The 22,693-nt window shown below is 36.1% G+C and overlaps 1 protein-coding gene across 1 annotated transcript in view; it reads right to left on the reverse strand.

The window, feature by feature from the left end:
- LRRC4C (leucine rich repeat containing 4C) overlaps positions 1 to 21,285 on the reverse strand; it is a 341,443-nt gene extending 320,158 nt beyond the window's left edge. The window contains exon 1 of the mRNA XM_087951253.1: positions 21,166 to 21,285. The gene's annotated coding sequence lies outside the window, so the exon portion shown is untranslated. The remainder of the gene's footprint in view (positions 1 to 21,165) is intronic.
- Between the last annotated feature and the right edge of the window lie 1,408 nt (positions 21,286 to 22,693).

Here is a 22,693-nt window from a genome sequence, read left to right on the forward strand (position 1 = left end):
ATTCCCCTCCCCCTAAAGATTCAGTGCCTGCTTTGGGGTATTTAAGGGAGAAGGATAAATTTTCTAAAACAAACATTATTATTTCAAAATGCAGAGGAAAAAAATCCATATGGACCAGTCACTGGCTTTGTGGTTTCTTGGGGGTAGTCAGAACAATCAACTCTAGGTATCTAGGAGATGCCAAAATGCAAAGGAATTATGACTGATGTTGCAGAACATGCCAGAAGAATTAATGATTTGTTTCTCATGGTGAAAACCAATTCAGCTCAGGCATGAAACATTTGCAGAACTGACAACTACTATGCAATAGTTGATGTTTCCTTGTCTGGCAAAAAGCAGAAGGCGGTTAAAGGTGTGAGTGTTAAAATCAGAACAATCAAGTAGGATTGTCTTCTGCATTCACAAATCCCATATACTCAGAGTTATCTGCATGTGGGTAAAGACAAATTGACATATCATGCAGATCAAAAGGCTCTGGGCCAGAAACTACTCTGAGGAGGGAGGTTTAGAATAAAAACAGGAATGCAGAACATATATACCATTTCTTCCTGTGTGAAATTTTGAATCCCCAGATATCTTATACACTGATTTTGCTATCTGTTTCTGCAAAAGCGTTCATCGTAGTGCATTGCTTTTCTCAAAATCTGCAGTTTCAAACAGGCAAAATACCTGAAATGAAACATGTTCATGCATACAAGGATGAGATAACTTAGAATGCTGAGACATATTTTCTGTCCACTGATTATAAAGCCAGCAATCAAACCTTCCAAACAATTGAGAAAAGCTTTTAAAACAGATGTCTGGAATTACTGCCATGCGGATAACTTGCCCATTTGAAATTTGTCAGAGGAAAGTGACAGCAAAAGATCAGTGGCCTTTAGGGTCCTTACCAAAAACTGTGACAGTCAGGCTTCAAGCAAACATATTCCATAATTTATAGAAAAGCATATGTAGTATACTAGTTAGCTTTTATTTTTCATTACATCCTAAAGCTTCCTAAATTATATGGCCAGAATGTTTTAGAAAGACATATGTGTTGGTTTGTTTGTTTATAACTTAAATGCATAAGAGCCATGCATTCTGGTGGCGCAGTGGTAAGAATGCAGTATTACAGACTAATTCTACTGACTGCAGACTGCCAGCAGTTTGACAGTTTGATTCTTACTGGCTTAAGATTCAGCCTTCTATCCTTCTGAGGTCAGTAAAATAAGGACCCATATAGTCCAGAACTACCTGTATATGTTCCTTCATTTGTTTGTTTGTTTGTTTGTTTGTTTTGTCTTCTAGTTGACATCCTTTCCTCTATTTTATCTCTGTTCCACTGCCTGTTTTTTTTTAAGGACTTAGCAGGGATGGGCTGCTGGGGGTTCGCAGGGGTTCAGGAGAGCCCCTAGCTAAGATTCTGCATAGTCCAGAGAACCCCCAAATCCCACTCCTGGTTGGCCCCACCCAACCCACCCCTCCCCTCCCAGAAGTCCCCATGCGCCCGATTTTGGATGCAGGTAAGTACAGGGCCCGGGCGGAAGCTCGGGGAGGCCAAAAAAATGGGCTTCCCAGAACTGCAGGAAGGCCAAAAACAGGCCTGTTTCCAGCTTCCAGAGAGCCTCTGGAAGCCAGGGAGGCTGTTTTTGCCCTCCTGGAGGCTTGAGGAAAGCCTCTGGAGCCCGGGGAGGGCAAAAACGCCCCTCTGCCACCGTGGTGCAGAAGGCTGACTAGGCCATGCCCACCATGGCCACGCCCACCCAGCAACTGGGCAGAGAACCCATTGCTAAAAAAATTTGAAGCCCCTGGGACTTGGGCTACTTAAAGTAAAACCTTCATTTCCCAAACTAAGTATCTCAGAAGTTTCTGATTTTTGGACCCTGCCATCTTCCTGCTATCTATCTATTTAGCCTGCAAGTTCAATCTTTTCCAACTTTCCTCCAGAACAAAAATATTGAAGTTTTCCCTTTTCCAACTTGTTAGGATATTAGTGGATTATGAAAATATAAGAGGAGGGATGTTGATAAGATTTGAATAGCTTAAACACCTGTTCCAGGAAAGTTTATCCCTGCTTTATTCAAAACCCTATGTTTCTGTTAATGATTTAATTGAATTTTAAGTGATGAGGGGGACTTGTGGGAAAGGTGGGAAAGGTGATACACCTTTATTATGGCATTTTCAAAACATTGGAGAGCTTTTCTTGAAAATCAGCAATAGTTCAGGCATTTTGTTTTCATGAGCAAATGATATTCAGGATGCATTAGCGAGTGAAAAGAAGAGGTGATCAGCATGGGTGTCACGTTGCTTCTGTTAGGGTAGACATACATATTGTAGACAATTCAGTTGTAGAAATCCAGATGGTTACAATTTGGCAGTAAGGGAATACAGAAAGTCTGTTTGCTCCCATCTTGTGATCATCTAAATTTTTGCTATTATGATACATCCAGGTACTGATTTTTATTTTGCACTTAGAACAACACCATGTCATAATGGAACACTGCTCAGAGAACTACTGGAGGAGAACATAGCTCTCAAGACCCTGAAAGAATGTTAACGGTGCTGCAGGAAAAAAGAAAAAGAAGTGGACAAGGGAAAATGTATAGTTTCTGCTTCTCAGATAAAACTACCATCTCTAAATTTAATGTATACGCTGCCTCCTTTGGAAACTGTAAGAATGTTTTAGTTTTCTTGTTTTTTTGATGGAAGTACTTAGTAGAAAACTATTAGTGACACGGCAAAACAAATGGCAGAATAGAAGCATTGAATTAATGAATGCAGAAAGAATACAAATTAAACATAATTTTACATGGCAATAAGATTGTTTTTAGGAGCTGTTGTGCAACCATCCTAAAGTATGGACAATGATGTCACCTTTAAAATTCTACCTTTCAGTATCCCAGGTGTGTTAGATGCTATGTAAGTACATCAAATAACAGTACAAGCATTGTTCTTCTACTGGACACATAAAGATAAATTATTCATTAATATTATTAATAGTAATGTTGCTGAAGATATAGGAATAATGTTTTCTCTTATGAAGGACAATGATGTTATTTCATTTAAAAAAAATCTCAACAGATACCTATGGGAAAAACCAACATTGTAACCTAATGAAGTTTTCTCTGGGGAAATGTTTAGAGGCACTTTGGAGAGAATGACAAAATACATTTGCATAGTTTGTGCCACTGATTTTATTTACTTTAAGATGATCAACCTGTGAGGTTTAAGGCATTGTTAAGAGCTGTAAATATAAAGGGCCTTTTGATATTTCTTAATGCAAAGTAAGTGCTAAATAAAAGAACTGAAGCCAAAGTAATGAAGTCAAGCTTTACATTCTTAAGTATAAATCTGTGGAGAGATGCTGTGACTTGAATAAACTATGGAGCTCTGGATGAAGTATATCAACTGAGTCATTGAAAAAAGGAACAAGCCATTTAGTTAATTTTGCTCTTGACTACACAAATCCAATTTCAAGATATAATTCACCCACAATGTACAGGAGTCACTTCTCTTTAGGTATAAAATAGGCACGTTGATGCTTCATTTTTCCTGCTAAAAGTGAAACCTATTTATTCTAGTAAATATATGAATGGAATGCTTATATGTATGACTCATAAAAACAACAATAATTTTCTGGATCAAATGTAGCATAATGGGATTTTCAATTATATTGTTTTTGCAGAGGTGATGGTTGTTATTACTATTTTTGGCTACTAGTATACTGGGGAAAAGGTCCAATTTTTAACATATATAGATATAGCAATATTCTTCCTGGGATTGTGAAAAAAAAATTGAATGTTCACAGCAAGGCTGAAACACTACAATAACAACAAAAATAGGCATCTTGGGTATAATTCCAAAACATCTGGAGTACCACTTCAACACTATCACTATTGACACAATCACCATTAGTCAATTGCAAAAGGCAGCTTCATTTGAAGCAGCTTACAGCCTGAAATTATATTTTTAATATGATCAAACAATAAATCTGCCTATTCTAGGTGTTTGGGAAGAATTTGATAAGTGGATAAAAATGCCAATCCAATCTAAACATCTGGCTGACTGTGTTATTAACCATAATAAAAACAAGAGAGATCAACAATGTAAGAGGTTAGAAGGATGAGAATGAACTGGAATTTAACAAAAATATTCTGAAGAAAGCCCTCTATTTGTGGAATTTTATTACTCAGATTGGAAATCTGGTGGGGGAAAACTGAATTGGCTGAACAAGATGCAAAGAAGAAAAGTAATGGGTAAATCATATCATCTCTAGACACAATGTATATTGTGAGAAACACAAAAGGTAGCTCAGGGACTACATAATAATACTCTAAGGAATGGCAGATGATGTGAGCAATAGCATGAAGTGATTCCATGACAGTAATGCTATTCACCACCTATTCCATTCAGTTTAAAGTTAACAAATTATACACTATTTGAATTTTTCTCACGTAGATTATTAACCTTTGTCCCCACCCAGAATCACATATGTATGAACTGAAGACAAATAGACAAATTACAGGAATTCCAAATTATGTCCCCCCCAAATCTCATTCTAGAATTGGACATCCACTTTGTGGACCAATCCCCAGTGGAGTAGAACATTTCTCAAATTTTAGATCAGGTACCAAATGAGAATGTGTGGTCTCTATACATCTATACCAATAACAACAGATAATAAAAGTACATTCTAGATCGTTAAAATTATTTTATTATTTCTTTGCAAAATAGCACATTGAGTTACATGTTCCCTGCGTGTATCTTGTATAATAAGGTGCAACATATTTAAAAATAACTCATTCTGGATGCACTAGTATGTACATTTTTAAAGTGGTCTGACTATGACATATTAGAGAAACAAAACCTCCTGTTGTGTGCAGTAGAATGAAGCATTTCAAATAAAAAGAAGAAAAAGAAAGAACAAACAAATCAATTTCAAAACCCACTTCTTCACTGGAGTGAAGATCTAGTTTTGAAAAAAAAAATCAGCTGTTTGTTACAAGTCTCATAAATGTTTCTCTAAAGCACGGGTGGGATTCTATCGGTTCAGACCATTCTGCGCAGTTCAGAGAACCAGCAAATTGTGCCCCTGCTGGGCCCCACCCCTCTCCGCCCACTCCTCCCCTCCCTCCCAGTCAGTCCTTATCGCGCATGCGCAACATTGTGTGCATGTCCGACATCACTGACTGTGTTCTTCCCTGCCAGTCACTCCTTAAGTTATTTCTTTTTTCCCCTCCCGACAATCAGCTGTGCCAGGATTCCCCTCACTTACTTACTGCTTTGCCCAGGAGGCTCCCCTGAGGCCCAGGAGGCCTTAAAATGTAGCACAGGAGGGTGCTGCATGTCCCCCTAAGCTCCATCTTTTCCATTTCTGAGCCCCCGGGAAGCCTTCTGGGAGCAAAAACACCCTCCAGGAGGCTCCCCTGAGGCCCAGGAGATCCTAAAATGTAGCACAGAGGGATGCTGCATGCCCCCTCTATGCTCCATTTTTTCCCTTCCTGAGCCCCAGGGAAACCTTCTGGGAGCAAAAACGCTCCCCTAGGAGGCTTCCCTGAGGCCAAAAAATGGAGGGGGTGCTGCCAAAAAAGAAGAAGAAGCCATGCCCACCTAGCCATGCCCACAGAACTGGTTGTTACAAAATTTAAATCCCACCCTTGGTCTAAAGGTATGTTTTCTTTGTGTCTCAAGGTTCTGCAGGAGCTGATTCTTCACTACCTGTTTGTAAACTACATGATTCTCACTGAAGCTGGGATCTGACACTGAGCTAAAAAGAAGCAATCAATGTCTTCTCAAATCAATAAATCTGCATGACATGGTATGGAATAGGAGGAAATAAAAGAGAAAGGATAAAAAAGATGAGTGAAATACTACGAAAGTCTTTATTATCTCCATTGCTGGGACTGGGGACTTGTGGAAGAAAAGATTTGCTGTCATTCTGGAAACCTGAAAGGATTAGGGATCTCGGGGCTATTCCTCTCCCACTTTCTATTACCTTGTTATAAACTAAAAATTATGTAACATTCCCTTCCCACTATAACTCCAGTTTTTTAAAATTATTTTTTTTTATTTTCATTTTAGTGTTTAGTTATTCAAATACTGTGTTTGTGTGAGAGAGAGAAGAGGAGGAGGAGGAGGAGAAGAAGGATATATAGTTAGTCCTCAATTTACAACAGTTTGTTTAGTGACCATCCAAAGTTACAAAGGCACTGAAAAAAAGTGACTTATGGCTGTTTTTCACATGAAAAACTATTGCAGCATCCCCATGATCATGTAATCAAAAAATTTAGATGCTTGGCAATTTATTATGTTTGTAGTGTTCTGGAGTCATGTGATCATTATTTTGTGGCCTTCTGAGAAGCAAAGTCAATGGGACAGCCAGATTCATTTAACAACCAGGTTACTAAGTTAACAACTTCACTGATTCACTTAACAATTATGGCAAGAAAGGTTGTAAAATGGGGGAAAATACTTAACAACTGTCTCACTTAGCAACAGAAATTTTGGGCTCAATTGTTGTAGTATGTCGAGGACTACTTATGGTTTCAGAATTCAGAAAGGTTGCAATAAATGAATAAAACCACCGAAATAATGCTATTTCGGAACAAGCAGAGACCTTCACTATAATCTTAGTCTGGAATCACAAATTATTATTTTTTAAAAATTCCTGTGTCCTTCATTTCAAAAAGTTTGTCACAATGCTGACATATTGTTTCAGATTTTGTGAACTACTATATTTTCACACAAATAAAATTGTAAAACTTTAAAAATCCCAATTGTCTTAAATGAAGAAGACACCCTTGAGCTTTCATAAGAATCAATGGAGTCCTGTATAAGTCTGCATGATTCTTAATATAGTTCTATTTTGATATTTAATGGTACAGAGGAACAGGAAAAAAAAAGACAGTGTAAGAATTATATTGTTCATAATTGTTTATTTTCCTGTTCTGCACATGGTTATAAATATAATTACTTCTACTGCTACTGCTATGTACTTTAAGTATTATTCACCTCTTCAGATAAAATTATAAAGATCATGATTTGGAAAAAAAGAAAGATTATTTGTACCTTTTATCCTACTCTGTGCCATAGACAGTGAGGTTATACAAAGCACTTAGACTATACTTCAAAATTCAGAAGATTTATGTATGATCTAGAGAGCATAAAAATTCATACATAGTGATAAGAGTTTTGTTTATACAATTTTCTGTAGGAAAACATGGTCTTTCCATTTATCTCCAGGGGAACGATTAAGCTAATGGTCTACCTCATTTAGGAAAGGAAACATTACTAACTTACTTTTGAGTGCTTTCACTATTATATTCATTTATGACTTAAGCAATGCAGTTTGACAAAGCATTTTATCTCAAGTAGCATCTCTCAAGAGATTAATGTGCTATTAGACCAAATGAACTAAATGAACATTTAAAAAGTTTTAACTGTGTGCCAGTTACTTTTAATTAAATCACAGAAAACATGAGGAAATTACCCAGAAAGGCCTGGAATACTACAGAGGGAAAGGTTCTATGGACAGGAAGTTGTGAAGGCCAGTACTCCAAGACAATTGTAATTCATAGATAATAGTTTTTACTAAAAGTCCTAAGGTATGAAGGTTTGTATACCCATAATTTGCTTCAGTAGTTTTGATCAACTCTGGATTAGGGAGGAAAATGGTCTTCCTCCAATCACTAGATAGGACATAGTGATACAAAATTCTCAAGTGCTTTCTCAACATCCTGGTACTGTATTAAGTAGGTCCAGCAGAATTTCAATATGTCAACAATCCATTGACAATTACTTCCTACAAACTATATTTTTGTATTTCTGATTGAAGATTATTAATCTTAAAACAATATCTCAGAAATGAATGGCATATTTATACATATTTGGAAAATCACTGGATATTCAATTTACAACAGTTTATTTAGTGACCATTCAAAGTTAGAGTGGCACTGAAAAAAATGACGTATGATCCTTTTCACACTTACAACCATTGTAGCACCCCCATGGTGACATGATCAAAACTGAGATGGTTAACAACTGACTCATATTTATGACAGTTTCAGTGTCCCAGGGTCACGTGATCATTTTTTTTTGCAAACAAACTCAACAGGCAAGTCAGATTCACTTAACAACTGTGTTACTAACTTAACCACTAGAGTGATTAGCTTAACAACTGTGGCATGAAATGGAGTAAAACTAAATTAACAACTGTCTTTCTTAGCAATGGAAATTTTGGGTTCAATTGTGGTCATAAGTCGAGGACTATCTGTAGTTGTGACTGAAAAGAACTTGCTCCAAACTATAGAGTTTCATTCTGAAAACTCTGAATGAAACTATTCAGAGTTTCATTCTGTAAATGAAACTATTCATTTACAGTTGAATAAATGTATTTTATTCTATTCATTCTGTAAACTAATTAATTTCAACTAATATTCCACAGATTTTAGTGTTTACTATTAATTATAGATTTTGACATATTTTGCACCTATGAGAAACTGCTACTTAATAATAGACATGCAGACATAAAATATACCATGTGAATTATTGTTCATTTTATATTAGTTTTCTACAATTGCACTGGGCATAGAAAATATTTTTATTTCTATTGTATTAAAAATGAAAACAGAATTGGGTTACTTTTCTTAAAGCAAATTGAAGTGGAGGAAATCTTAACTACACTTTCAGGGTCAATGGCCTATTTTAAATATTAATAATTATAAAATGGCTTAAAAGCTTTGATTACAATTTATAATGGAGCAGTGGGAGGATTTGTAGTTGAAATTGACACTATATAATAAAGTGGTCTCCTTATATTCGATTGATTCAATTTTATACTTGACACATGAAAATATTGTCCTGGTACTTGGCATTTGTTTAGTGCTTTACGCACTTCAAGAGGAAGAAAGAGACAGCTACATAGAATAGGCAGGAAGTCAGCCATGCTAGGAAGGTTCTTTATATAGGAAAAGGGACAGACAAAAAATTCTTCCCAGCCAAAACAAAGGTAAGTCGTGTAATATGTTGGGGACTCATCTTTTTCAGTACTCATGGCACCTCCTAGAACTAATGAACACTGAATATTGAAGTACCACTGTAGTCTTAAAGATAATTTTTTACTAAATGATGTATTAAGACAAATTCCTTGTGTGTCTAATCACACTTGGCCAATGAAGAATTGATTCATTGTTGATACCCTGGATTGTTATGGAATTGGATAGTTAAAGTTGGCCCAAAATCTAGGCAAATTTGTCAGTTCTTTCAGAGACCAGAATCCAGTCTGAAATAGAGGTTCCCCTTATTATGACACCAAGACCAATGAGTCTCTCATGTATGAGAGAAAAATACCATGTAAACAATTAGATCTCTGTTTTCCCTCTTTTTCAACAGAATTTTGCAGTACAACCCCAAATGAACTACAGTGAGATGTTCTGTGAGAAAAAGACCAATTATTTTTTAAAGATTTCTTTTAAAAAAACTTTAATGGAAGTGTATTTTTTTCCTCTTCATGCTCCATCATGTCCCTTTGCTTTGCTTTGTCTGGGAAAAGAAAGAGGTCATGTGTCATTTTCAAGCTTGTGAGACAGGAAGGGAGCACAGCCCAAGGTGATGAATGCATTGGCAGAAAACCGATTATGCTGCTGTCAGCGTTTAGTTAGCTAACTGTCAGAAATTCTAGCCATGACTGCTCTTGTTCCTAGCACCCTCTCACTCTGTTAAGAACATGTGAAATAAGGTAAGTTTCTTAGAGATACATACATCAACTGGACTGTGCAAATCCTTCAAAAGAAGTGTTTTGGAAAGCACGAGAGTAAACATGTGCTCTAAACTGCATGTGGAGGACTGGAAGATGTTGAGGCTTTAATGTTTCTAAAAGGAATATCTGCAGAGCTTTAAGAACCAGATTAGCTGTTCCAGCAGATGCATAAACCAACAAATACAAGTGTACAAATGCTTGCTGCATTTACCACTAAGAGTTACTTAACCGTATTCTAATAGAAAAATGAAGAAGTTTCTATTCTGGGAAAAAGGTAGTTTCAATAAGGTTGACAAGTCCCCACCCACCCAGGTAATTCTCTACCTAAGTTAGTCCTCAGTGATAACAGAAGGACCTGGTTTCATAGGTAGAGATAAAATGACTCCTGACACAATCACCTGCCTATCTACAAGTCCATTCAAAGCTTCAAGGGGGTGCTTTGCTTTGATGAAGTTTCAATGAAAGTATCCCTCCTAGCCAGTGAAGTGAAAAAGAAATAGCTTTTAAGTATGCAAAAAAGTCCTGCTTTGAATCAAGGTAGCAGTGGAGATAAATGAACCTTGTCTCACTCCATCCTAACTCTACAGATTATCAGGACAGATCATGTGAATAGCTGTGCAAATTGGTGATCCTTTCCCATTTTATGAACATTAAAGTGGAATCATCACACTGATTTAACACAGATATATAAATATACAACAAGGATTTGTTTCAAAGTAGGGACTGGGTGTTCTATTTCAGCTGATTTATTTCAATTTGATTATTTTCCACAGTTAAAAAAAATAAGCTTCCATCTATTCACATTTACCTTTGCATTTTCAGAGAATTGGGGGGGAACCAGCTGACATTTATACAGACTAAGCTAAGGAGACATTAAATGTTTTGAAAAGGGGGATACTACATGCTATAGAATAACTTCACAGAATTATATCATATTGTATTCCACTTTTCAAAACAATTATGAGCTATCTGTTTGGAATGTTAAGCTAAATCGTGGGTATTCCTTTCCTTTTTTAAAAAAAAAATATATAGATTGCATTTTTGTCAGTATTGTTGCTTTCAAATTATTTCCCACCTACAGAAGTAGAACAAAAGATTTTTCTTACATTTCATTGTAATAGAACACAGTTGGGAACAAAATCTATTTGAAGTACTTTTTTAATGGGAAAAAACCCAAACCTATGGCCCTGCAATCACTTGTTCAGATATGGCTTGCTATCATTCTTTTCATAGGCTTTACATATGTAACCCACATATGCACAAGCCAAAGTAGATACTCTCAAAATGTGGTACAGTTGTGTGCAGGTGGAAATTTAATGAAGTTCAAGGGCAAAATTGAGCTTAAGTTGATTATCCCAATATGGATGCTACACCCATCTGTTTTTGCAACTTAGTCTTTAATAAGCTGCATAAATCCACATTCTGAAGGATGGAAGCTGCAAACCCCATCTTAAGGAGATAAGAGTGCATAGAAAATAAAGCCAAATTTAATACAAATTTATTAAAATTAAAGGTGGAGAAAAAATTGATGTGCTCACGACAGATGCCCAATCAAATATGGAATACAGCCTTACGGTAGCTGACAAGAAAACATTAAGATGTTGTGTATTACTTAGTGTATCTGCAGAAGAATAAATCATATTAAAGTATATTAGTACAATTTAATAATACATTTTTATCTCATTTTCTATTCGCACTGTAAATTAGCCCAGCAGTATGATTTCAGGGGGCCTATCAAGGAGAATAAGTAATTCCATTTGTTGAAAAATGATGGATAGAAAACACACCAAGGCAGGCAGGGAATTGGTTTGCTTAAATCCAGGACATCATTCCATTAATTAAGCAATATACTATGATTGCACTGGCATCTTTCCCAATGAACAAGTGAGTTTAATTTGCAGCATTGCTACATGGAAGGTGTGCCAATATGAACCTAAAATTTAAATGGAAAACATTTTGAATAATTTTCAACACAGGGCATGGAGATTAATGAAGCGCACATTCACTAGGCTGCTTCCAGAAGTCAGAGAGTGCATGTCTCCGTGTGATGGGCTGAGCAATTCAGAAAATGAATGACCCTCAAGTGGACATAAGAAAGTCCTAGTGAATTAGTGATTCCAGCACAAGACAGCATGCATGGATTTATTGTGAACCTGAGGCTTTTCTCTTCACTGCCAAGCAATACCCAATACTCAAAAGAAAGCAGGAACTTCAAGTCTGGTGTGTTTGTTCAGCAGGTGCAGAAAAGCAGCCATTACACACTGAATCCATTGATTTTTTAGTTAGTTAATTCAGTACTAATGGATACAGCTCAAGATATTGAACTGACAGATGGGTAAACAGAGTGACAGTACAGAGACACAGTCAGACTAGACAACCTCACTCACAGCTTCATTTGAAATCTATCATTAGAATTACACCAGTCAAACTGATTTAAAACATACTGATTATCTTCTGCTAATTATGTATACTAAGAAGAGATGGAAATCTCTGATGTGGCTGATCAAGTATTCTCCTGAGAATATAGAGAGTTCAATCATATTCAGTACTCTGTTCAGATATCCTCCAGCCATAGAGCACATTGCCATCAAATCTCAATCAATCTTTCTGAATAGAGCCAAAGGAACCTTGGAGGCAAGTCCAACAACTTGCTCAAGCAGGGGACACTATACCATTTCAGATAGGTGGTTGTCCAGTTTTTTTCTTAAGAACCGCCAGTGACGAAGCATCTACAACTTCTGAAGACAAGCTGTTCTACTGGTTAATTGTCTTCATTTTTAGGAAGTTTATCTTTAATTCCAGGTGTTGCTTCCTTCTTTGATTAGTTTCCATCCATTGTTTCTTGTCTTGCCTTTTGGTTCTTTGGAAAATAAGTTTAACCCCTCTTCTCCAGACATCTGTCCAGATTCACAGAATTTTGAGACTATAGAACAAGGAGATGGATCTTTAAAACTCCAGAGAATGAAGTTGACCACACTGTATATTTTTACTTTCCACATAGGTCATGCTTGGTTTTGGATTAACATCCAATGTGAAGTCAGTCAACTCTGATTGTTGGATAAGCCATGGTAAGAAAATCATAGCTTGAAAGGATATGTGAAAATTCAGCAGTAGAAAAGAGAGAGAAAATTTAAACTGGTGTTAAACTGTCTAGTTTTGCTGCATGGTCAGCAAAACAGCACAGGGTTAGAACGAATGCCTACAAGCTACCCCCCCCCCAGTTGCCTTATCCCTACTATGGAGTTGAAAAGTTAGAATTCTTAGATCTTTGATCTTTATGCTTTAATGTTTCTTGTGACAGTAGACAAAAGGCATAGAATTAAAACAATGGTATTCAGGATTCCTTTTGATACCATGATTTATTCATTATGTGTCATCATCTTGGTATCAATTTTTAATGATTGCTTAAATAGATTTTCTTCATGACAATCTGTCCCAATTTGATCCATCAAATTTTCCAATGGTGCACACTTTACCACTGTAACTGAATCTAGCCACCTTTATTGCTGCTCATCTTTTTCTGTTCTTTCACTCTGGATTTATTTGCTCAATGATCCCCGCCCTTTAATTTTAGCTCTTCATGGTATTTTCAGAAATTTTGACCAATACCAAATTTCAAAAATATCAACACTCTTTCTATACAGCTTTTTCAAAATCCAATTTTGCTTTCAAAAATACCAATGGAACACCAAAGCGCCCATGATTCTGAACTTTGTTGGTATATGGATCTATCATGCCACCTGAATATATTTTCCTTTGATATTATAACTTAGTTTATAATTACTCTGATGAAGGGAAAAAAGGCAAAGAGTAGGAGAAAAGGAGAAAAGCAATATTATGATTCCAGACGCATGATCTGGATTTGATTATTATTAATATAAATATAAAATTGGAGGATTTTTTTACCCATGCAAATTTTATCAATATTTTTTTTAGTGTTCAAATAACTTTTTGTATCTTGTATAATCTTTTGTCAAACTATTGTCAGGGCTGTCAGTCAGTTTGGCTAGGAGCCCAGACCCAATGATCATTGTTATAGGGCAGTTTAATAAAGAAACTTTGCTTCAGATCTTCATTGCTTTGGTTCATATTCTAATTAATTGTTTTTCTCCATGACACTATCTAGGCCAGCTTTCTTAAGGTGAAAGGTGATAGATAGATAGATAGATAGATAGATAGATAGATAGATAGATAGATAGATAGATAACAGACAGACAGACAGACAGACAGACAGACAGACAGACAGACAGATAGATAGATAGATAGATAGATAGATAGATAGATAGAAAGATAGAAGAAAGAGGCAGACAGATAGACAGACAGACAGATGATAGACAGACAGACTCTAACTTAGTACAAGAAAATTTATTCTTAAATTCTGCATGGGGATATTGTCCATTAAAAAACAATCTACTGTTATAGGACACTATGCTCAGTTCTTACAGTAAAGTTTCATCTTATTTTCTAACGATCAGTGAGACTCTTAAAGACTTAGAATCGCAAACTAGAATCCTTAACTATGTTATTTTTCAGCACAATCTCATTTCGTCACTGACGAAAAAATATTTCATCCTTGAGAACACCATGAATTTATGAATTGCTGTTCTGTTTTAAGCAGAGGAAAACCATAACAATAGGAAACCATTTGGTTGAAAATATGTATCTTTGTTGGTATATATGTTCAGGCATATATGGAGACAAGTATGAATATGCATGTTAAAAAGTATGAAAATGCTAAGTTATCAGCCCAGATACGCTATGCTTTATCGGATCATTGTTAGATATCCTCAACAAAAACAGTTAATGTTCTATAGCAAAGTAAAAGTGACAGTAATGGCCAAGAATGGATTTAAAGGTCCATAAACTCAAATAGAATAGAAGTTGACATTAATTCAGGTTTTTGATTTCCTGTAAATCCAGAACAATGGATTTAAGACATATGTTGGCATAGCATTCATTTTCCAGTGTAAATTGCTGGAAAAGATCAATAACACTTATCATTTGTGTGAAAAACACTTCTTCCTTATGAAAAAGGAAAATCATCCACATGAAAAGCATTCATCTGGAGGTATAATGAACTACTAAAAAATGCACCATTTGCAAAATGCAATTGCACTGAGAAATTTGTCACAACATTGTACTCTTTACATTAAAACCAGCTTTTCTCCTTCCTTTCTTGTTTTTGGACGTAGCAGTGCCATATTAAATGCCTTTCAATCTACTGGTATACATCATCTGTCTGTTTTCAAAAGTTCATATTTGACCATGACTCTTATTAGAAATGGAGCTACCCATATGAGTCTTTGAGTACAATGACCTCTAAGGAAGTGGGTCTAGGTTTACGGTCTTAATATGGCAGTCTCTATTTTTACTTATTTCCAATTTCTAAATAAGAACACATTCTGTAATCACATATATGTTGAGCAAATAAATGAATCCATATTGATAGACTTTTTAAAAATGATATAATATTGTTTTTACCCAACTGATGATCAATTACAGTAAATAGCTTCATATAAGAAATTAGAATACATCAAAAATTTGAAAGTAGAGTTCAGTATTATTACTTAGAATGTCGAAAAGGAAAGGTGTGTATTATACTTGGTTCTGCTTTCACACATCTCAACTATAAGAAAGAAAGGACAGTAGGTAATTCCTCATGAAAGATATGTGATACTTTCACATATGATTACCCTTGATTCAAAACATCTAGGTATCATGTCAAATTGTTTTCATTTATATAGCATTGTGCAATTCATTGTTTGGTTTTCCAAAAGAAATATTGGAAAGAGAAACTGTTCTAAAATACTGAGAAATAAGCAGACCAAAGCACAATCAAAGCCTGTAGGAAAACTGTTCACCACTGATTCTTATGATCATTCTGACAATGACCTCTAGAAGAGTGGGCACAAATGCAAAAGCAAATGCAGACAACTACATTTGCTACTCAATATTTGCCCTGAGTCTCCTTAGTCTGAGTCACTGACCTGTCATTCTAGGCAAGGCATAAGACAGCTATTCAGCTCCTCTTTCATTTTCACTGAAGAAGGAAAATGCTTTTGACTTGATGTCAGGGCCCACAAAATGCAGGAAAAGAGTGATGACATCAGCATGAAAGCTTTCCTTTACACTAACTAGGAGAGAAGACATTTCTCTCTTGCCATCAAATTCACACTCCAACTGAAAGTGACCTGTATGAAAAAGAGGACAGTACTTCCCCAGTCTTCAAAGGACTTGGGAGCCTGGGTAAAATCCAGAAGACAGCATGTCTTCCTCTTTTTTTTATAATAAAGTAATAACTCCTCCTGAGCTGACTACACAAGGCATATTACTAGAAGTGCTTTCATGAAACTAAAATACTCTCATTCTCTTTTGTCCCATACTGAAAGTACTTGCTGCATATCCTGCAGTTTAATACTCCACAGGCTATATATCGGTTTTTCAGAATTTATCTACTGGAAGAGTCTGCTCAGCAGAACAACAACAAAAAAACATACACAGAGCCTTTTTTTAAGGGAAAAAAAAAACCTTTTATGCTGAACTTGAAAAACAGCTTGCCATGGAATAAGCATTTGTCAGGGCTTTTGTTTTATCAGTGTGTTCCAAGAACAAGTGCAATAAATCTGAGCTTGGATTAAGAATGCAAACCCCTTCGACTAAGAATTCTTATTTGTAGTATCATTCCTTGACTTCCCCTGGGTGATGTAATTTAGAGACTTAGCATAATGGATGTCATGCCATGACAACACATGTTCAGAGATTGCTTCTTTTGAGCTATCGGGCAATTTCCTACAGTTAGATTGTGATCAAAGTACCTGTCATAGAGATATATAACCATCTCCTAACGGTATCATCTTATATTTTTTAACTTTGTCAATTCAGATAACGATGTCAGATAAATCATTCCAAAGCATTTTCCAAATTTAATAATTATTGTGTCTCCATAAGACACCAAAACAGAAATGTCTCTAAAAGTTTTTGATATATGCATGATGAATTTCTGGTCAGCTAGTTCTTAAGTCTTACAGCGGTTTATATTTTCAAGCTATATGAAATGATCACTTGAAGAAATGTTTATATTGGCTGCAAAAAAGATGGCCTCTAATATCCATCAATGATAACATGTATTGAGTATAGTAGAATATAGGGAAGAGGGAGGGAGGAAGTAAGTGCTAATAAATAGCACAGTCCATGGTATAACACAATGATGCCATATAATGTCTGACAAAAGTACCTAAGTTATGTCATTTATATGGTTAGATCCTGGCACATGTTGTCATTTATCCTCTTGTTTCCTTGGTGGATGCCTATTCAAACAACCCCCAAAAAAATCTGAATAAAAGATAAAATATCTTTCTCAAATATAATGCAATATAGAGTGTGGATACTGTTTTTTTTTAAAATCCTTGATACTCATGCAAATTACTTTGAATAAAGTAATCCAAATTTAGCATTGAATGCAGAGGCTTGGAAACTTAATACCTGAAAAGAAAAAAAAAAACACTTGAAAAGCACTATCAGTAATTCATGCACCTTGGATGTCCTTGTTGGATTGAAAGTCAGGGCTATATATCTGAAATAATTTAGAAAATAATCAGACTTTTGAAGGGGGAATTGTAATGTAGCAGATGGACTCAAGGACAAGGATGAAGTACCCCCGATATCATTATATCATATTCAAGCTCAGCCTGCTAATGTTAATAATTAAGAATGAATGTATTGAAGCTAGATAATTTTAGAAGGATAATTTACAACATTATTTCTTCACTGTACTTTCTAAAGTGAAATTTCAGGAAGAAGCATACTATCACTGATATGAAATCAAAGCATGAAATGTCTAAATGCCTAAGTAAATGCCTAAAAGTAAGGTCTTTAATCTAAGACTCATCTTTTTTTTCATTTGGTGTTTCTGAAACTTGCTAGAAAGAATAGATGTCTTATACATCCCAAAATTAAATTTGCCCAACCTCTTTATGGTCCAATTGCCACAAAACTTTTAATATGAAAGGCATAGTGACATCTGTGAGAAGAAAGGATAGATTATATTCTATTATTTTGGGCTGTCACCCAACCAGTTTTCATACTCAAGGGAGGGTCAGAAATCATAGTGTCCTGGTTCCAGGGTGCACCTTCATCATTATACCAGGCTGGTTCCGTAACATCATGGAACTCAAGATATATATCTCCTCTGGAAATATACAAAACCTTTGCTAGACCAATACTCGAATACAGCTCATTTGTCTCGAATCTGCACTGTATATCAGACATTAATACAATTGAGCGAGTCCAGAAGTATTTCATGAGAAGAGTACTACACTCCACTGCTCGCATCAGAATACCCTATATCATCAGACTTGAAATTTTGGGCTTGGACAATCTTGAACTACTCCGCCTATGGTTGAACTTAAGCGTAGTACACAAAATTATCTGCTACAATGTCCTACCAGTCAATGACTACTTCAACTTCAACTGCAACAATACAAGAGCACACAACAGATACAAACTCAATGTTAACTGCTCCAAACTTGATTGCAGAAAGTATGACTTCAGCAACAGAGTGGTCAATGCCTGGAATGTACTACCTGACTCTGTAGTTACATCCTCAAACCCCCACTCCTTTAACCTCAAACTATCCACTATTGACCTCACCCCATTCCTAAGAGGTCTGTAAGGGGCATGCATAAGTGCACCATTGTGCCTCCTGTCCCTGTCCTATTGTCCCCATTTAATTATACCTATTTTCTGTATTCTTATTCATGTTTATACTTATACCTATTATTTTGTAAGCAATTGACAAATCAAATAAATAAATAAATAAAAATAAATATTGTATCTACAGCAGCGGTCCCCAATCTTTCCAACTTCACAGACTGGCAGCAATGATGGCGACAGGAGAGGAGGGGGTGGTTTTATGTGCACATATGTCACTTGCACAAATGAAGCTTCACACATCACTTGTCCACCACTTACATGGCTTGGTTCCCAACAGGCTGAGGACCAGTACTGGTCTGCGTACCGGGGTTGGCGACTCCTGATCTATAGGATACAATTATACAGTACATATGTGGGTTCACTTTCTCATTAAAATAGATAAATGCCTCTGATAAATGTCATACGCCTTATTTCTTTTTGTTAATTGATTAATTTGTAAGGTTCAAATAATTTCATACAAATAAAGAACATAGAAAAATAAAATCTCAAATTCTTAAAAATAATAAAAAATGCACTATTTTTGAATGACTTCTCCATTCAAAAAGTGGAAATTTTTTATATGAGTTATAATACTGTAACAATCACAGTATAATACTGTAAATAAACTATACTATATGTATAATACTATAAGTAAACTGACCTATGCCGAAAGTAACATTTCAACCAATTGCACTGCAGAAAATCATCACCCTTGGAAAGTTATTTAGAAGAGAAATGTATCATAGTTTTTAAAAATATTGAATACAGAGTTGAGGATCATCAGTTGTTCATTACATCTCCTGATAAAGTACAAATATCAAATATTGGGCCCAGTAGTCTTCAAAATCTTCATAAATGACATAGAAGGAAAAGAAGGAGAACTCATCAAGAGACGAGACAGACACTAAGCTGGCAAGAATAGCCAACACCCAAGAAGACAAGCTCAGGATCCAAAAAGACCTCAACCAAGTTGAAAAATGGGTCTCATACAATAAAATGAAATTTATGTGGAGAAACGCAAGATTTACACCTAGTCAGGAAAAACAAAAAGTACAAGTACAGATTAGGTGAAACCTGGCTCAAGAACAATAACTGTGAGAGAGACCTTGAAGTCCTAGTCATCATTTGATTGTCCCAGACAATCATTTAAACATAACCTGGCAGTGTGCTGTAGCAACCAAAAAAGCTAATAAACTCCTTGGTTGTATAAACAAAGACATAGAATCAAACTCATGTGAACTTGTGAAGTATTAGTAACACTTTATAAAGCCTTAGCAAGACCACACGTAGAATACTGCATCCAATTTTGGTCACCATATTATAAAAAAGATGTTGAGACTTTGGAAAAAAATGCAAAGAAGAGCAACTAAGACGATTAAAGGCCTGGAGACAAAAACATATGAAAAACAGCTGCAGGAATTGGGTATGACCACTCTAGAGAAAAAAAGGATTAGGAGTGACATGATAGCAGTATTGCAGTATTTGAGGGGATGCCACAAAGGAGACAACTTATTTTCCAAAGCACTAGAAGGCAAGACAAGAAACAATGGATGGAACTAATCAAAGACAGAGGCAACTTGGAATTAAGGAGAAACTTCCTAACAGTGAGAACAATTAACCAGTGGACAACTTGACTTCAGAAGTTGTAGGTGCTTCATCAATGGACATTTTTAAGAAAAGACTGGACAACTGCCTATCTGAAATAGAATAGGGTCTCCTGCTTGAGCAGGGAGTTGGAGTAGAAGACCTCCAAGGTCTCTTCCAGCTCTATTTTGATTGATTGATTTATCTTCAATGACTTCAGAATAAATGGTAAATAATATAGGCTGCAGCATAAAAGCCTGTAATTTTCTTCACTTCAGTTTTCATTTAGTAAACAAGCAGATCACAGGATCCTCTGGGCATTGTGTCCAAAGAGGACTCAGCAATATTGTGTCTTGCTAAGAAGGCATTTCAATTTTCCAGTTTCTATAAGAAAATTAAAATCAATTGCTGCAGACAATCTAAATGCAATGAGAGGTGTGGGAGGATTGACAGAGATGAATTCCTACTAACTAAAATTGTTTCTGCCTATAGCTGGGCCAGATGCCAGACGGAAATGATTCAAAGAATTTAGTTAGTCTATTCAGAATAAGTCGTGGTTTACACAGACTGAAATATAAGCTTTTCATCCCAGTGGATAAATTAGTTTTACAGGTTCTGAATGTTGATTATTTTAATCTCATGAGAAAATTATAATGCGGATACAGTATTTTAGAAAAATGATTTTGAATATTTCTCATGGCTCTGATAAGAATGTAGCAAAATCGATTCCAGGACAATATAAAGCATCACAACATTTTCAAGCTGCTACAGCTAACTGTAGAGCACATAAAGAAAAAAAATAGTTTCCCAAAACATTATGTTCCACAATAATGTCACAATTGGCACTAACTTTGAGAACATGGAAAGCTGTCAACAAAGTCAGACACATCTATAAGAGTCATGCAGACAAGCCAGATCTATTGCTATTTCAACTTTGCCATCCAAAATCCAAAACTGAGTCTAATATAAATTCATCAGAAATAAATCACCATCAGAATAGCCTTATTTAGAACTTATTCTTCTCTTCTTCATAAACCTGAAACAAATGTCATAGATTAGTAGGAACTGTACTAAGGCTTCACCAAAGCTTATGGTCTAGTAAGAGAACATCCAGAGAATGTTATATTGAAATATATATGTATATATCTGATTACCTTTATTGGATTTTTCATTGGACTTCTCAAATTTCCGGAAATAATTCCATTTGTTCTGTTTCTGGTATTTTCTATATGTCTCTATCAAAATTTTGCATAGAATTTTCTTTCTTTCTTTCTCTTTCTTTCTTTCTTTCCTGAGGGATTCAGAAAAGAGAAAAGGTACATTATCAATCATTTAAAACATTTTTTCTCTTATATGTGTATATCATCATCATCTTCAAGCAATCTATTGCAACATGAAGACCAATAAGGGAATCTTTCATCTCAGTATTTATTAAAATCTACCCACTGTTCAATACAAGTTGGTAAATTGATTTTTAAAGAAGAATCCTAGTCAATTTGGCCTTTGTTGCAGTGGTTAGAATGCTGTATTGCAGGCAAACTCTGCCCACAGCCTGGAGTTCAGTCCTGACAGAGCTCAACATTGACTCAAATTTCCATCCTTCTGATGTTGATAAAATGAGGACCCAGTTGTTGGGTGGGATATGCAAATCATTGCAAACCACCCAGACAGTGCTGTAAAATGCTATATAAACTGAGAGCATTTACTGGTGCAATACCTGATTTTCTCCCATGAGCTGTTCAGAACATCCAGTGATGGAAGGTGCTTCAGTCCCTTCTAGGAAGGCTGGGCTTAAACTTGAGGACACTCCTCCTCCTCCACGAGACTCCTCCTTAGCGTCCCCAGTTTTAGCTCAGCCTTTCTTCAGACAGGTTGTGTTATTGTTTTCCTGGTCGGAACAGAACACTGGCGATTTAGCTGATTTAGCTGATTTATTTCTCAGGTCAGGTAAAACCATAGTTTCTGTCACCAACTACCCCCACCACCCCTGGGAACCTCCAAAAGTCATTTCGCTCATTTTTTTTTAATGTTCCAGCCTCCCGAGGCTAAAGCCTCATAAATGTGGAGGCTTATCTTTCTAATCTGCCCTGAGGCTAAAAGCCTCTCATTTCAGAGACGCTGCCTTAAACTTCTAAACAAGGAGGCTTATCTTTCCGTTCTCCCAGCTGGCTGAGTAAACACTCTGTCCCTTCAAGGTTTGAAGCTTCAATTTAAAAGTGCAGCCTTTTTTCCTTTTATTGAGGTATGAACCCCCAATTTAAATAGTACAGCCTTTTTTCCTTTTATTATGAGGCTTTCCGCGCAGAACACCTCAGGGCAGGGAATTAGCCCCTGTGCCTTCCCTCTGAGCGGTTTTGCTTTCAGCAGGCTTGGCAGTGATAGCTGCTTTCATTTTCATTCTGCCACGAGGCGGCCACCATTTTAAAGGCCACATGGTTAAATTTGCTGAGTAATTGTTACTGTCTGTGAGGCAAGTTACCCAACAAGGTTTCCCTTCTTGGGGATCTGGGAAGGGGGGTCCCTACCACCAGTCCACTGGATGATAGAGGACTTGAACTGCTGGATTCCACAGGCAATAAGTGCAGCTAAACTGACCTAATTATCAGTTACAGACCTCAGTGCCCTCATATAGGTGCCGGGTCTGGAGGGGGTGTTCTGGTCTCCATATTACAAGTACTTTAT

This window comes from Notechis scutatus, chromosome 1, assembly GCF_049901735.1.
Source record: "Notechis scutatus isolate UNSWTSFEM ecotype Mainland chromosome 1, rNotScu1.2, whole genome shotgun sequence".
Lineage (NCBI taxonomy): Eukaryota > Metazoa > Chordata > Lepidosauria > Squamata > Elapidae > Notechis > Notechis scutatus.